Consider the following 18,451-nt stretch of genomic DNA (forward strand, 5'->3'; position numbering starts at 1 on the left):
GGGCTTCAGACTGTTTGTGTCGTGCCGATTTATGAAAGTGGGAGAGTGGTCACTAAGACTGTCAGGTAAGCAGCCTGCTATGTAAGAGTGATGGGTTGTTGACTAGGATCCATTCAAGTAAGGTATGATTGTTAGGGTTTTTTGTTGATTCAGGTAGGGGATTGAATGAGTTGAGTGAACCCATGGAGATTAAGGTGAATGATTGGGAGACTGTTATTACAGGTAGCCAGCTTATGTTAAAGTCAGTGAGAATGATGGTTTCTTGGGGTAGAGAAAGAGTAGCCCAGCTCAGGAGATTTTCTAGGAGTGTAATATTTTGCCCTGGTGGGAAATAACATCCTATGATATTGACTGTTTTGTTTGGGTTTAGTCTGAGATTGGCATAAAGGATTTCTTAATTGTTGTGGTGAGGGGCAGATGAGTTCAGGAGTTGAATATTGAGATGGTGTTTAAATTTAAATGCTATACCACCTCTGTTTTTGGACACTCTGTCTATGTGAAGGATGTTGTATTCAGCTGGAAGTATTTCCTCACTTCTGATGTGAGGTTTGAGCCAGGTTTCAGTTAGGAAGGGAATATCTGGGGAATATATCCTTTTGCTGGTGTGTAGTTCTTGGATTTTATTGCATATGCTTCTGATGTTTAGGGACATTATAAGTAGGTCTGTTGTTTTATTTATTTGTTTGTTCATTTATTTATTGCTATTTGAATCCTTGGTGATTATAAAGTTTCCCTCCTGCCCACCCAATTAGCCTATGTCCATTAATTCATTTTTTATGTGGAAGAGTCAACTGTAGAGAATAGTACCATCATCCTTTGGAAATGTAGGTTTCTCTTTAGTCCCTTCTTAATTACCTTGGACATGCACTTAGCATATGTGAGGGGCATGTCTCTCACTTATGCAAGAGCTGTCCTCTTAAAGGCCCTAACACCTTGAAAGTGAAATGCCTCCTTTAATCCCAATCAAGAATTTTAACTCAAAGTCTATACCTTGGGCATTTGCCCTTCAACCATCACCCAGAAAAGAGGGTAACAGGCCCCCTCATCACCCCCAGTCAACTACTCTGCTGCCAGGGTTGCTACCTGAGCCCATGTCAGCAGGGTTGTAGTTAGGTCTTTATTTTTGTTCTGCATGGAGCGAACAGGTATTCCCATTTATTGGCAACTGTATGTTTTACCAGTTGTGTATAGATACCCTTTTATAAATGTGCATGTGAGTGTGTGCACAGATATTTTATTTTAGATGTAATTTGGATCCAAGCACATTCTCCTTTCTTGGATTTTAAGGACCATATTTGAAATCCAGGTGTAATGTTATTATATATTGGTACTGCTTGTATGATCATATATGTGCATGTTATATTTCATCTAATTCAGGGAGACAGAGGAATATCAGGCCTGCTGTGCTACCTGCAGCCACTAGTTGCACTGTCTGGCATTTCAGAGGGTTATGTCTGCATCATAGACTTTACCTCAGGAGTGTATAATTTTAATATAACTATTTTGCAAGCTATCTCCTTTTCTCTTATTATGTATAACAGATGGATCATTGAAGACTATGCATCCAAGGAAGGCCTGAAGAATGGAAAGCACAAGTTGTAGCATGTTGCTTCTTTTATGGGAGAGGAGTCTGACTTGTGGGCCGGTTGAGGCCTTTGTTAGATAGGAGATCCCTAGCTTCTAAGACCAGCACTTTGATGTGCAGAGGCATGCACCCTACATGAACAATATAAGTCTGGTGATACTTTTGCTTTTTAACATCTAGCCTTAGTGTGGTTGTCAGCATTACATGTGAACATCTTACTGTGGCACACTTGTTACCTATTTGTGGGCACTGGCTGGCACTCACCTTTCTCCTTCTCATTATGCTTTGACTACGCATGTGCTTATGTACACAACTTATACAAGATGTCTACCAACTGATGGTTGCGCTTTGGAATTTGTTACTGCTGACTGTGACTATGTTGTTTACTGCAGATAAGACGCATATTTCCACAATCCTCTGTCATACTCATGTACCAAAGTACATACATAAGAATTGAGATATTTGTGCATCACTTTTTTTTTCTTATTTGTTACATCTTCATTAACATCACACACTGCTTAGTGATGTGTGCACATTCAGTTAAAAACGAGAAAAATCATTACAACAGTTTTTTTGTGCATGTTATACAAATATGATATTTGTCTTAACAATTATTCAGTGCTGTCTTCCTTGAAATACCACTCCTCCTGAACATTGTTCTGTAAGTATTATTCCCACAGGTTTTATTTATTTCTATGTAGTTTATTCATCCCCTTTTTTAAAGATCCTTCCTCCAGTTCTTTAATCTCATTTACAGTTCAACAATTCTGTTACAGTTGATTTTATTTATAATTTCTATTCCCCTACTATTTTTTTTTTGGGGGGGGCAATATCATTAAGCATAGCACGGACCCACTATGCCTAGGGAATTCAGTTTCTATATCCCACCCTAAATAATCAAATTGTTAGTTAAAATAATTTGCTTCCTCAACTATTTTGACAAAATAACCTGTACAGAATTTCTAAAAATCTATCAACTCATTACATTCCTCAAAAATTATGTTCCCAGGTACCTACCTTTTTCCTATCAAAGCTCTAGCAATTGCTGTTTACAAATGCAAATAATCTTTGAAGTCTACTTGGCTATAAAAATACCTACACAAGCACTTCCATGTAAAAAATCATAAACCTTATAGATCTTTTCTAACCTCTTATGATTGCTTCATATACTTATCATGCATTATTTTATGCCCTACTAAATATCCATTTTTTTACCACAGCTTCTGTTCTAGATTTGACTATTCAACTGTATTTAATTGCAGTACCTGATTTTATGTTTTATGAACAGCACAGTTAGGCTAGTCTAGTCAATTGTTAATAAGACAGTTCTGTTTGTGAAAAGTTTGGTCATTTCCTATTTTTTTATATATATGTGTAACAAACTCAAGCTGCTAATTCTAAAGTGCTTAAATATCACATTTATAGACTGTCAACTGGATTCAATAAACTCTGTGTAGGTTCTGCACAGAACCTACATGGAGTGTATTCGCATACGAGATACTGTGCATCACTCGGCATTGAGCAATCTCAAGCCATGAATATTAATGATGCTTGGCGAGTGTAAGGAAAGTTTTGTGGCTTGCCCCAGTGTTACTGGTCACAAAACCTGTATAGTAAATGTGGATCATTCCAGAGCAAAGGGCAAGCATACATTTTCTGAAAGATATGAATTACAGAATGCAAATGTATATGTCATGATATAGTGAAGGCAATCTTCAGTGGTTTCACAATAAACCACCCATTTTACAAGGAAAAGGCTAAATATATGATGCAAATATCTGCAGAATCTGCAAAACTGTGGACAGTCTGCCTTTTGTGTTTTAATTAATTTTTTCATTTTTATTTTAAATGTTTTTTTTCTATTTTTTTTTTTAGATTGCCAGTGTCTGTATGATGTGCCACTTGGCATAAACATATTTAGCTATGCTCACCTGGTTTATGCAAAGAGCAGCAGCACACACACTGGAGGAATGGATCACCGAGGATGTAGAGAAGACCTAGACAGCCAGACATATGAGCTGGATGCATTCAGCTAATAATATTGTGCATCATATAGTGGCGTTGTACTATGGTAACTGCAAGTACCTTACAATAACTACTAAAACAGCAGATATCTATCTCACTAATCCTGTGTCAGTAGGTGTTAACTGTAGGGGTGGAGTCCAGATGGAACAGGGTTCTAGTACAGAATGTGCAGCAAAATTTTGTTTTACTGTTGTGAGAGATTTCAGATTACAGCAATAAAGTTCAAGATATACAATTGTTTTTCAATCTTCTTGTTGTAATAGCTGCAGGTGTAGGAGAAACGTATATATGATAAAATTGACTAGCCTATTTACACAAGTGCCTGCATATCTAATCAGCTAGAAATCACTTTGTTCACCACTATTGAGCATTGCTTACTATTGAGCAAACATGATGCCCGGCAGTGGGTACGCTCACCTACCATGCCTGCATGATTGTAAGTGATGCGCAACATTTTCAAATGTTGTAAATTCAAAATAAGCACACTTTCAATATGTGTGAAATGTGGAATAAGTGGGAAACAGCACCATATAAACTGCAATTGGCGGGAAATGCTCACTAGACATTGAGCTTGACCTATGGCAGGCATGTCTGGAGTTGCTGGAGAGGGTGTGTTCTTTTAGGTGGAGTGCTGGGGTGTCCAGGAGTTTAAGATTTTTGCTGGAGTCCTAGTTAGAGAGTTTGGGCCCAGGCTGCTGCAGTTGGACTATTGCGGCTCAGAATATAAATCTGAAGCCTGGAATAGTGTTGCCGGGGCCTTAAGCAGTGCGACAGATATCCCCTGTACAGTTGAACAATGCAGACATCATTTTGATAACCTCCAGAGGAGGAAGAGAGATAACCTTGAGATTTGGATCAGGGAATGTCAGGCAGAGGGCATCCCACAGATGTGTAATATCAATTTCATTGAGTAATTGTAAGAGTTAAAAGCTGAATATAGTCAAGACTAGTATTTATAATGGTGTTCTATTTTTTTTCCACAGCTGCTGAGGACAGAGTCTTGAATGTTCAGTAGCAAGGATGCAATAATCATGTGGTATGCATGGATTCGAATAGTGCTGTCTAAATAGTATATTAATAATAATAAGTTTTATAGTACTTTTGTAGTTGTTATTTAGCAGACTTTCATCAAATTGAGCATGCATATCCCAACTGTAAAAGAAATTATGCATGCCATAGTCTGTAGTACAAAGCAATAGTGCCATATTCTGAAATAACAGTGGGCATGCGTCTCTACACTGTAAAAGGAAAAGTATGCATGCAGTAGTCTGTAGGACAAAAGAAATATTTTACCATAGTCATCAGTTGTGAGTTCAAAAACTGCACTTCCTAAATATGCAGTAATGTTATGCTTTCATCATTATTGGAATATAACTTCATACCTCTATACCAGTGGCACAAATGACTTTCTGTAATCTGTAACCAGTAGAAATGGAACATGCATATGTGCAATATATGCACACATCAAGGATTGGTGGCTACAGTCTGTACTATAGAGTGCCTCTGTTATAAACTGGGTAGCCTTAAAAGTAAGGAAGAAACTTGTTAGAGGAGTTTGTAGTGTTGAATGTAAAGGGAACAGAATAGAGCAAAATAATTGTATCAATGATTTTTATGTCACATATAAAGTTACTAATGTTCTCCATTTTTTTTCTCTCACCCCAACCCTTTTCTCTCTCTCTTTTTTTGTGTTTATTATTTAATGTTTTTTTTTTTTTTTTTTTTTTTTGGGGGGGGGGGTAGGTTTTTTTTTCTGTGTTTACTTTTTTATTTATTGTTTTTCCCACAGCACTGTGGGGTAGGATTGTCCCATGGGATCCACCAGCCCCAACTCCACTGGCTACAGCACCGCTGCCCAGTATGTTTGGTGCAGAACCTGGTAGCACCCCTCTGCCATCCCTGCACTACCCAGCCCCTCAGGTAGTTCTACCCTGGAGTACAGACCTGTGGCTCCCTCTGGGTGCAGTGGCAGTGGGGGTGATTTTTATCACCTATAACAAACTGCCAGGGATGGTGCATAGGACTGTGCACTGCACTGTTGGCGCATGCCTATGCTGGATGGAGCACCTGCTCTCCATCCTAGTGCAGAGCACTTGTAGAAGGTTGGACACTGTAGCCAGCAGTGCAGTGAGGTGACAGTGATTACAGTCCAGTAGGTGAGGACTAGATTATTACTGTCAACTGCCTCAATGTGCATGGGACCGAGATTTACCATCCCCTCCACATCCATTGTGTTTACCCACCTCATGTGTCCTTCACCATCCCTGTCTCTTGTCTTGTTTGTCTTATCTGTCTGCAATTGCTTTCTTACCTGCCCAGCGTACCTTACCCATGCATTCCTTCATCCCTTTACCAACATTCCTCTCTCTCTCTCAAAAAACAAAAAAAAATGAGCACCTGTTCCGCAACCTTCCCCAACATTACTCTCTCTCTCTCAAAAAACAAAAAAATGGGCACCTGTCCCAAAAAAAAAAAAAAAAATTGTCCCATACATAGCTCTCCATTTCGCACGTGTGTTCATGACACACATGATTATTTCAAATTCTCTATACAATTCCTCTATCCAACAGATTGATTTGTGGTCACCCCTCTCTCTGGGGGTGACAATTCAAATTCAGCCAAATTTATATGTTTTATTGTGGAAGAAATGGATAGCTATGGTTATTTCCTACATCATTCCTGCACATTCTGCATTGTTTTTACTTTGTTCTCCCCCCCCTTGCTTGCTCCCCATTTCACCACTTCCTGTCTCCCCCATTTCTTTTCTTTGAAGAATTATTACACGATGGCTAGCCACTCGGTGGTGTAAACCTTGGCTCAAGATGATTGTCATTGTTGAAGTGATACCCCGACCCCATGTGCAAAAATGGGAAAAAAGGGTTGAGAATGGATGGCTGGTGCGAGGTACGCACCAACGTGCCTCAACGTTAAAAAGCAGTAATATAAGTGGATATATTTAAAGATTCATACACGCTTGTAAAATTATTACTTCCACCCGTAGTCAAACCCAGTACCATCTGCCTCCAACAGCAATGCATTAACACTTGCTGCCACAAAGTCAGTCAGATAGCAAATGTATTTAATACATTCAATAGCAAGTGACACATTTTATGAAATATTTTGATTTGCACTTCCCCATGTCCGGTCCCCATATCACAAATGTCATATCTTCTTCATTAACTTTCTATGAAACACCATTGCGAGATCCCCTGTAATATTTCATAAAACATTATTGTGCAATACTCATTCAGTCTTGTACAGCAGTAGTGAGTAATATTGCAAGAATTTGCACATTGCGCAGCATTGATAAGTAATGCTACTACCAAAATACTTTAATGTATTACCTATAGCTAAATCATTTGCCCCAAAAAGGTACTTATCACTACATTAAGTACATTAATTCCTGCAGCCAGAGATACAGTTAACTAGTAGGGGTATACAACTGCAGTTATGTTTGCCATTTACTATACAGTCGCTAAAATACACATGCTAATTAACTGAGTCTGTAGCACCACCTGTTAAAGCAGTGATACATTTTTTTTTTTTTTTGTTTTGTTTAGATGGCACTTGGTTCAAATCCAGGTGCATGCTAACAGTGTCAAATAATGTTACATTTGTTAATCAAAATTCTAACATGATAGTTGTTATGGAGTGTCTAAAATATGGCTACATGGTACTGATTTGCAATCCAACTATATAATATATAAATAATAATATAAATAAATAATATATAAAAATGCATTGGCTTTGTCCCTTTACAATCCCTGACTGGACATAAACATCAGCTATAAATGATAATCTTATTACAGGAATGAAACTCTGATCCTCTAACTGTTTAGAATTTTGTATGTCTCTCACCTACTGGAAAGAATTAAAGTAAGGATGATATCTTGTCTCAACCATGTATGTTAACCGCTATAAATGTATGTGTTTCCCTATCATATATAATCTCTAACTATTTCCTACTCAGCTAATAATTTCCAACTATTTCCTGTGTGTATTTTAGAAAATCGTGAACTTGTGTGTATATATTGTTAAACAAATGTCGATTTTATGATAATTCACTGTAATAATTTCACTGTATTTATACTTGTTATGTACATTTGGAGCATTTCTCCCTGGGCCTCCACTGAAAATGGACCTGTATTCAGTTGGACTTTCCCATTTAACAAATGTAAAACAAATAATAAATAAATACTTGGACCACACGTATATTACTGCTTTTCACCATTGCAACGTCAAATTGTGCACCATAGTGCAATATTTCTTTAAAGAAAAGAAATGGAGAAGATAGAAAAGTGGTGAAATGGGGAGCAAGTAGGGGGAAGAACAAAGTGAAACCAGGACAGGAATGTGCAGGAAGGATATAGGAAAAAAAACACAACTATCCATTTCTTCCTGAATAAAACATACAAATTTAGTTGAATTTGGACTGTCATCCCCAGAGTGATGGGTGATCCCAACACAATCTATGGTACAGAGAATTGTCTAAAGAATTTGGAATAATAATATGTGTCATGAACGCACGTGAAGTTATGTATGGGACTTTTTTTGTGCTACAGGTGCCCATTTTTTTTTTTTTGAGAAAAAGAGCGAGAGAGAAGAATGTTGGGGAAGAGATGTAGGAATGTCTGGGTGAGGTAAGTTGGGCAGGCGAGGAAGTAATCAGATAAGACAAGAGACAGGGATGGTGAAGAACACATGAGGTGGGTGAACACCATGGATGAGGTGAGGGTGGGGATATCGTGAACCCATAGACAACAAGTTGGTAATAGTGAGAATCGAGTCCTCACCAACTGGATTCTGATCACTGTTACCTTAGTGCATCGATGGCTGCAGTGTCTGATGTCTGCATCTCCTCGTGTTATCTAATACAGTGATGAAGGACAGTGTCTCCAGCCGGCATAGGTGTGCACCAGTCGTGTGGTGCACATTCCTACAAACCATCCTTGGCAGTTTGCCATGGGTGATAAACTCACTGCCTCTGCCACTGCCACTGGAAGGAGCCATATGCCTGTTCTCCAGGGCAGATTCTACTTGAGCGGCTGGGTAGTGCAAGGATGGCAGAAGGGATGCTACCAGCTACTGCACCAGATGTGGTAGGCAGCAGTGCCGTAGTCAGCAGAGTGGGGGCAGATGGATCCTGTGGGACAGTCCTACTCCTCTGTGCAGTGGGAAAAACAAAAAATAAAAAAGTAAATCCAAAAAAAGTAAAAAATAAAAAGAGATAAATTGGTTGGGATGAGAGAAAAATGGGGAGAACATGAGTAACTTCCTATAAGACAAACTAAGCAGTGATACAACTATTTTACTCTATTCTGTTACCTTTACATTTAACACTACAAACTCCTAACAAATATCTCTTTTTACTGTTTAAACTACTCAGCTTCTAACAGATCCACAGTATACTACAGATTGCAGTAAGCAATCCTTGATGTGTGCATACATTGCACATATGTGGGATCCAAATATAATGCTTGCTGTTTACAGCAAGCCATTGGTGACACTGATTAATAGCTCTGGTGTTACATTGCAGCACTGATGAAACCTTAACATATTTAATATATTATATATATTTAATATATTTAATATATTTGGGAAGTGTGGATTTTGAAGGCACAACCTAGTGACTACTTTGTAAGAATGAACTGCTGTTTTGCCCACCAGAGTAATGCATGCATGTTTCCCTATTACAGTTATGAAATGAATGCTCAGTTTGATACAACTGTATAAGGGACAAATAAATGGGTCGTAACTTTTAATGCTAAAATAACCCCACTGTTGGGATGCATACATACCAAATGCATCTCGCATCCATACCAATTTAGTGTTATAGATCCACACATCTAGTGCCTGGTCTTTGATGGCTGTGGAAAATTTAGAACAAAACAGAATAGCATTAAGCATACCAATCTTGACTATATCCAGCTTTTAACTGTTACAAGTAGTCTATGCAAGTGACACTTACACATCTGTGGGGTGCTGCCAGTCCTACATTCCTCGATCCAATGGTCAAGAGTATCCCTCTTCCTCATCCTGAGTTTTCTGTAGTGGTTGCTACATTGTTCACCAGTGCAGGAGATACTGGTAGCACTGGTCAGAGCCCAAGTCTGACTATCTCATGCCTCTGCCTTATACTCTGAGCCATGATAGCACCTCTGCAACAGTCTGGGCCCATGTGAATAAGAAGGCACACATTTGGGCCAAAAAAAGGAAAGATAAAGAAAGTGAATACCTGTTTTGTGTGTGTGTGCGTGTATGTGTGTGTGTGTTTGTTTGTATGTGTGTGTGTGTGTGTGTGTGTGTGTGTGTGTGTGTGTGTGTGTGTGTGTGTGTGTGTGTGTGTGTGTGTGTGTGTGTGTGTGTGTGTGTGTGTGTGTGTGTGTGTGTGTGTGTGTGTGTGTGTGTGTGTGTGTGTGTGTATCTTCCTTGTGAAATTGGTGTATGAATGTGTCCATGGACACAGCCAAGAGGAGTGCTAGCTCTACATCTTGTTCTATTGGACAGGTGTGAGCTGTGCATGGTAGAGGTTGCAGTTCATCATTGTCATCCTCGACTGTGAGACCAGGCTCTGACAGAGGTTGCACTGGCACATTGCCATCCAGAACGATGCTCAGATGCACTGCTGCTATGTGACTGCTGTCTAATGGATGAGCTCCCTTCCTGGGAACACCCAGGGCCATGATCCCATGGCCGGCCAGGTCTGCATGTGGACAGCACAGTCACTGATATGCCAGTGGAAATACTGCCACTATGGGAGTGTGATCTGGAACTGCCACATTGGCTGACAGTAGGAGATGCTGATTTCATATGTCCAGGGGGATGCTGTTCCCCTCCCTGCTGACATTCCATCACAGACACTGCTCATTTCAATGTGTCATGTATTCACTCCTTGCCATTAGCAACATGGTGTAGGCATTCACTCATGTCAAGCTGTGCCACATCCATCCTCCTGAACATTTGTCTGGACAGACAGTGAGAACATGTCTGCACCTCCATGATGGCCCTAAACATTTTCAGAGTGGCACAGTAAGTGACACCTGCACCAGGCGGTGGAAGTACAGCAAGCCTCCTTCAAGCATCACTATCACTCCCCTTGTGTGGCACCTTGCCCACACTTTGTCTACAGTCAGACTCAACAGATACTGTAGCCACAGTAGCCACACTCCCCTGATCAGTGTCCTTGCCTTGAACCTGTCCAGAATCTGTGGGCACAGTGGATGGGGTAGGTGTAGGCCTACTGGCCGCATCAAAGGTCAATGTAGGGGATGGCAGAATGACAACCTCTGTGTCAGATTCAACTTCTGCCCACCTACACTGTGCCTCACTTTGACTACCATCATCGTCAGACTCAGATGACATACTGACATCAGGTGGTACAGTGCCAATTGTTCCACTGTCATAAACACCTGCGAGAAAAGTATAGAAACACAGAAATAGCTCAGTAATGGAAATACTACACTGCAAGATATGCTAACAAAGTAACAATGCTGCCATTGTTACTAAAAGCTGAACAATATGGAAACATTACTCAAATGCAAATTATACTTTACAATATTGCTTTATATTGATCAGCACTACTGAAATGACAGTATTTCACTTACCAGATGCAAATGGCAAGTGTACCTGTAGGTTGGATGAACATGGAAGAAGTGAATTAAGATGTAAGGCCAACAACACCACAATCAACAGTAACACAGGATGTTCTTTGTGTTTCACAGTTGCAGTCATCACCTGTTGATTATCCCTGCTGTAGTAGCCCTTGGCCTGCCCGAATACCAGATTCAATGTTTTTGTGCACCGGCTGCTGTCACCTGTAGTCTGACGTCAGGTTGTCAGTACTATAAAGCAAGGCAGCCGACATCATTACATCAGTCTTTCTTGCCGTGGAGCCCATAGCAGAAGCAGTTCACACGAGTGCTTGTCGGTAGCTACCAGAAGTCATATTTCAGCAGAAAACATCTAAAGCTAAGTATCCCATTGGGGACCTTTTTTTCTTGCTCTAACAGATGTCCAAAAGGATTAACAATTGTCTCACCTATGGAAAGCAGATCCTGCACCGAGACTTTCATTCTTACTGCATCACATGTTTAGGTCAAGACCACGGCGTCCCTTGTTGCTGATTCTGTGCCCACTTTAATGCAAGAATTATTCACCGTATAGCTCTGCTGACATTCCAAAAAAACGTAAAGATAGAGACAGGCTACACAAGGCTAAGCCTTCCGATGACACTACTGCTCAGTAAGTCATCAGTTCTCCGGAATCCAGTGAGGCGCTTTCGCAGCCCCTGATGCCCAACTCTCTTTCCACACAGGCCTATGCTGAGACCCTTTCGGGTCCGGTATGTCGCAAAAATCCATGTTGTCTTCTGAGCCTTTGGCTGTCTCTGCCTAGGTTAGGTCCAGAGCCACGACGCAGGCACCATCTTCTGAGGAGGCCATTCGCACTACTAATTCTAGACAAAAACTGACATCTTCTTTTCTGACTACCATTTCTCAGAGACCGACATATTCTCTCAGGCCTTGAAGCCAGGCCACTCATAGGAAATCTGCTTCTAGTCACCATCTTGCTACTGCTTCCCCACCCCAAGCTCAAATATTTAAAATGGCAGAGGATGTCATCTCCCTTATTTAAGGTACCCAAGCCCCCACTCCAAAAGGAAAAGGCTTCCTCTCCAGAAATTATGACAGACCAAGAGTCTGAGGAATTTGATTATTCTGCCTTTGAAGACAAACAACAGCCCTTAACTGTTTATGAGGATTCAGATGCAGAGGAATCCATCCCCTCTACCTCCCCTCCAGAGGAACTCTCCTTTGGGGAAACCCTTCACTCCCTCAGAGAATATTTTCAATGAAATCTCAGGACTACCCACAGTCAAAGAAACAGCACAGACCCCTGTCCATCCCACATATTCTAGAAGTGGGGGAGGATGTTTTCCTTGAATCCAGTTTAGCCCCTGATGCTCTATCTTCTGCTCCAGCTAAACCTGACAGGTACTACAGATTGCAGGATTCTCACAAATACCTGTACAGGAGCCCTGCTGCAGACCCTGAGGTCATTACACAGGGACCCAAAGGAGCCAAGACTAGTTCTGCCAAGAATCCTCTTCCTTCTGACAAAGACTCTTGAGCTCTGGACAGATGGGGTAAGAAAGTATACACCTCTGCAACCTTAGCTATCAGAGTACTCAATTGTCATTTCCATATGTTAAAATATCAACAACACACTTTGGAACAATTAAAACAGAAGACTGCTACCTCTCCTAATGGTGCCAACTCAAAAGAGCTGGCAGAATTACTACACTCTGCTTGTAGAATGGCCAAGCACTCATTACAATGTGGATATACACCCTAGAAGCCTCTAAGCAGGGCAGCAATGACAGGATCTGTTATTAGAAGACATGCATGGTTGAAGGAACAACCTCTGCCTGATCATGTCAAGTCTAAACTTATAGATGCACCCCTAGATAAGGAATGCCCGTTTGGGGAAAAAGCAGAAGAGGTGCTTAAAAAGATGGAAGACAAAGCAAAATCTATGCAAACAGTAAAAGATTTCTTTCAAGTTCAACTGCCCAGATTCAGCAGGAACTTCCCATCTAAGCACTGGGCTTTCCCTGCACACAGCAGACAGGGCCAAAGTAAGCCCTGCAGTGACAGGACATCCAGGCCCCTATCCCAGGGACAGCAAAGAAGCAAACAATGGACCACTTCCACCTCTAAGGCAGGAAGTTCTAAGCCAAGCGTCTATGGTAAGCACTCACAATGACTCTCCCTCCCCCCTCTGCCCTCCTTTCACTCATCTAAAACTAGGAGGAAGGCTCACCCTCTTCAAGGACAATTGGGTCACTATAACCAAGGACAAATGGGTATTAAAAAGCATTTCTCAGGGATACAGATTCTCCTTCAGCAAACTCACAATTCCAAGAGGGTACCCAGAACTCCCCCCAAACCAATGGACAGAGGCATTAAAACAAGTAAAAATACTACTATCCCAGGGAGCAGTAGAACCTGTCCCTCCGGATCAAACAGGAAAAGGTTTTTACTCCAGACTATTCCTTGTTCCCAGAAAAGAGGGCACTTGGCACCCCATACTGGATCTATCCAAACTGAACACCTCCTTGGTGGTCCCCAGATTCAAAATGCTAATCTTGCAGCAGAACCTGCCTATGCTCACACAAAATGCCTGGCTGGTGACACTAGACCTAAAAGATGCCTACCTCCACATCCCCATCAGGGAATTGTGCAGGAAATTCCTGCATTTCAGAGCAGGCAATCAGCACCTTCAGTTCTCTGCACTGCCCTTTGGCTTATCTACTGCTCCCAGGGTATTCACCAAATGCTTGGCCCCGGCTATAGCATTCTACAGACAGAGAAATATATAGATTTACCCTTACCTGGATGACTGCCTCATTCAGGTGAACAGCAAAGAAAAGTTGATCCAGGATCTTCTCTTAGTCAAAAAAACTCCTAACTTCCCTCGGGTTCATCAACAATGAGAAAAAAATCAAAGCAAAACCCCACCAGGAAAATTGTTTTCCTAGTAGCTGTGCTAGACATAGCAACCCTAATGGCCTTCCTATCCCCAGAAAATCAGAGCTTCCTGCCTCTCTACTTCACCCAGCTGGCTTCCAGAAGTCACCTCACTGCACAGAAGTTACTGCAAGCCCTGGGATATATGGCATCTTGCATCCTTCTCATCCCTCTCACCAGGCTTCACATGAGAAAGCTTCAGTGGTACTTAAAGAACCTTTGGTGCCAGCACTCTCAGTCCCTAGAGACCACTCTCCAAATTATCCCTTGCATAAGGTATGAATTTCTCTGGTGGGCAGAAGTGTGTGTCATGAACAAGGGTCTTCCCTTCATCCTCCACACTTCTGGCCAGAGCATCACTGCTGACACCTCAGGCATAGCTTGGGGTGCTCATCTAGCAGGCAGGTGTACCCAAGGCCTTTGGAATGCCCAGAAACTTTACTTGCGCATCAACCAGAAAGAAATGATGGCCGTGCAAAATGCTCTGACTTCCTTCCAACCCCATCTCAGGCCAGGGGCCCACCTTATAAAAACAGACAACAACACAGTAATGCGGTACATCAACAAGCAGGTGGACACCCAATAGTACCCCCTGTGCAGGTTAGCCATGAGTCTGTGGCTTACAGCCACCTCCATGGGGCTACACCTAGTTGCCCAATACTTACCAGGGATCAACAACACGCTGGCAGACCATCTAAGCAGAAACTTACTGGACCCCCATGAATGGCAGCTCCACAGAGAAATCTTTCTGAAAATCACCCAGGAGTGGGGGACCCCAGAGGTGGACCTCTTTGCCTTGCACCTCAACCACCAGCTGCACAAGTTTTGTATCAGGGAGTATCATCTCCTAGCATGGAAGGTGAATGCCTTGACCTTTTCCTGGAGCTCCCTCTTTGTGTACGCATATGCTCCTCTGCCCCTTATTCCTAAGGTTCTGATCAAAATAAGTGAAGAGACACCAAAGCCTATCCTCATCACTCCAGACTGGCCCAGACAGCATTGGTACCCCTTACTACGTAGTCTGAACTTACAGCCCCCATTGCTACTTCCCATAAGGTCAGACCTCTTGACCAAGGAGAGAGGGGCACCCAGACCTACAGACTCTCAAACTTTCAGCATGGCTCATACACTAAAATCTAACAAGAAGTCACTGTCAAGCAAACAGGTCCTGGACATCATCACAGAGGCCAGAAGGCCCAACACAAGAAAATCTTATACAGCAAAATAGAAAATATTCTACTCCTGGAAACAGTCAAAAGGGGGCAATACCTCCCAGCCTTCCATCTCTCTCATCCTGTTTTACTTAGCAGAGTTGCTCAATAGTGGTCTTTCCTTCTCCTCTACTAAAACCCATGCCTCGGCCATCTCTTCCCATTATGATTCAGACCCACCTCTCTTCTCTCATCCTTTGATTAAGCAATTCCTCAGAGGGGCTTTTAATATCAGGCCTCCCAGAAGACCTCCTACTCTACCCTGGGACCTGAATTATGTGTTAGAGAAACTAACCTTACCTCCTTTCGAACCTGCCACTTCAACAGAATTGAAATACCTCTCCTGGAAGACTGCCTTCCTACTAGCTATCACCTCAGCCAGAAGGGTCTCAGAACGTCAGGCTCTCATGGCTGTTGAGCCCTTCATAATTTTCCATGCAGACAGAATATCCCTGAGGACTAATCCCTCCTTTAAGCCCAAGGTGGTATCTGATGTGACCCTTAACCAGGCCATACACCTTCCCACCTTATTTCCCAACCCTCAAAACAAGGGGGAAAGAATTCTACACTCACTAGACATGCACAGACAACTCAGATACTATCTGAACTGCACTAAGCCATTCATAAAAACTGACCAGCTTCTTGGAAGCTTTGCCCCAGGGACAGAGAGGAAGCCCATCTCCAAACAAACCATTTTCAAATGGATTTCACACTGTATCCATTTTTGCTACAGACTACATGGGAAACTCATCCCTAAGTCAATCCGTACCCACTCCACTTGGGCAACCTCCACTTCTATTGCCTTCTTCAGAGGAGTGCCTACCAGTGACATATTGGAAGCAGCCACCTGGACCTCTGTCCATACCTTTACAAAGCATTACCACATACCTCTTTTTTCTAAGTCTAGGGGAGGGTTTGCCTCTGCAATTCTGCAGGGCTTTCTGACCCATAAATGTGACACTACCTATCCTTCCACCCTTTACCTCAGCTTTGGGAATCCTCCCACAGGTGATGACTGCAACAGTGAAACAAGAAGAACATAGTACAGTTATGTACACTTACCATAAATGTAGATGTTCGAGTGCATTCACTGTTGCAGTCTTGGTTTCCCTTCCTCTATACCCCTTTTCACATCTTCCACTAGGGGGGCACATGCTTCCCAAGGTGGCGCTTAGCAACCAGGACCACTTCTCTCCTTTCCCTTGTGCTTCTGATGGGTTAGGGCAAGAAAAACTGATGTAATGACATTGGCTGCCTTGCTTTATAGTACTGATGACCTGATGTCAGAAAACAGGCGACAGCAGCTAGCACCCAAAAACATTGACTCTAGTATTTGAGCCAGCAGAGGGCTAACACAGCAGGGATAACCCACAGGTGATGACTGCAACAGTGAATACACTTGAATATCTACATTTATGGTAAGTTTACACAACTTTACTGTCTACTGCATTGTCCCTGAATAGCAGAAATCAACAGTTACCCAAGAATGTGGTTTACTATCACAAGCTAAGCTTATACCTGCAGCAATCTTCTAACAACTAAAACAAAAAAACAGATGTGCCACAAATAACTACTTCATTTAAATGCCTTGACCTGTACAACACTGCTTAACTGTTCAGATAACTAGGCTTACCTGGAAGATCCTCCTGTGATCTCGTTGGTGGAGGCAGGTCTTGTTACATTGATGGTGGACCAGGAAGAAGTTATAAAAGAGCTAAGGCCAATAAAGCCACAGTCAACACTAACAGAGGTAATAATACATTTGCAAATTTAAAGCTGCAAACAACACTGGCTGACAACTACAGGCTAGGCTTACAACAGTAGCAATCTGCAATCTCCACAAACAGCTACTTGTGACACACACTTAACATTAATTTCTCTTCTAGCAATATACAACACTATTCAACAGTATACGTAAAAAGTTCTACCTGTAAGCTCCTCCTGGGATGATGGCACACTGGCACTCACTTCAAGGACATGCTGCACATCAGTGTCTTGTGAGCTCTGGCTACTCCTGAAGTCAGAGAGGAATTGCTCATTAAGAGTCAGTGGTTGTTGTGCAACAGGCCCTCCACTTGTACTCATGAATTCATAGCCTACTGCAGCAGGTCTTCATCTAGCAGCTGTTATCATGTCAGTGGCTCTGTGGAGCACCTGGCCATACATTCATCCATGGCTGCCTACAGCATTTATATTGGCAACCAATTCCTGCAATAATATTTGATGGGCACTATCCCACCTGCCCCTTTGGAGTAGAAACACACCATGGATGCATAGGCCATCTACAATGGCCTGGTCTTCCCCTTTGGAAAATGGTAGGTGTCGGGGTTCACACCTCTGGATGCCATAGCTGTACTTGGCCTGAAAGAAGACAGATAGAGAGTAAAAATAAGTATCACACAACTACAACATAACTGTTTATAGATGCAACTTAGGGGTAGAGAGTCAGTATTACTCACTGGAGAAACATACAGCAATCATCATATAGGGAATGGTAACAGGTAGGATGCAAAACAAGGCAATTGACCAATGACACATATTCTTCATAGTGCCATAACACTACCTTACCTTAACTATCATTCCCACAAAGGTACAGGCAATTGCCACTGTCGTGTAACATTACATCTTAGAATTGCTACAAGTGCTGTCAAGGTGCTTGTCCAAGAAACATTTTTAGATGTATCCCACACAGCAGTCTAACCCATGTATTTACCTGTCCTGAAAATCATGAGTAACTGCATAATGGCTTGACAAACTGGACCATGCTTTCATTAGACTTGTAAGTCATACATAAAAATAATGCAGCAGAATCCTGTGCTTCACAGAATTTTGAAATACAGGTCAGCAAATGCTATATGTAAGTGACAAAAATTAAACAGGCCTTGTAAGAATGACGTCTCTGTAGAGAAAGCTTACAAGTACTGGTTGGAAATACTACTGGTTCACAATGTTTAAGACATATAGAACTAACAAGAACTTAACTACCTACAGGGTTGCCTTTTGTAGCTTGTAGATTAGTAATTAATTGCAGCTGCAAGTGATTACTGTTTTGGAAGGGAAAACCATAAATGCACTGTAGTCTGCCTTAGATCCATTGGGTG

This window comes from Protopterus annectens, chromosome 10.part0 (genome assembly GCF_019279795.1).
Source record: "Protopterus annectens isolate FY-2018-M chromosome 10.part0, PAN1.0, whole genome shotgun sequence".
Taxonomy (NCBI): domain Eukaryota; kingdom Metazoa; phylum Chordata; order Ceratodontiformes; family Protopteridae; genus Protopterus; species Protopterus annectens.